Genomic DNA, 388 nt, shown 5'->3' on the forward strand with positions numbered 1-388 from the left:
GTTGAGCTTTTTATTTTGCTTACTTTTCTTCTAAAGTCCGAACTCTTTATGAGTTTGGAAGTTAAACCTTTTTTTTCAAAGTTTGCATATTGTAATTCTAAGATCAAGAATCGATGTTCTCATTCCTTGAATGTTAGATTGATTTGTTTTTTTTTTCATTTTTCAATTTTTTTTTTCGGTTTCATAGACTTTTCGTGATGGGTACTCCCAATCCGTAACTTATAAGCTTGAGCGTCCGAATTCGATGAAAAGATATAAAAACAAATTTAAGTTATCAGAATAAATAATTATTAAATTTACTATGCATGAAATAGTAATTCAATCATGAAAATGTTGAGTTTAAAATAAATAATTATTTCTTTTAAAATAATTGCATAATGAAATTTTT

The sequence above is a fragment of the Arachis duranensis genome, chromosome 9 (assembly GCF_000817695.3).
Source record: "Arachis duranensis cultivar V14167 chromosome 9, aradu.V14167.gnm2.J7QH, whole genome shotgun sequence".
Taxonomy (NCBI): Eukaryota; Viridiplantae; Streptophyta; class Magnoliopsida; order Fabales; family Fabaceae; genus Arachis; species Arachis duranensis.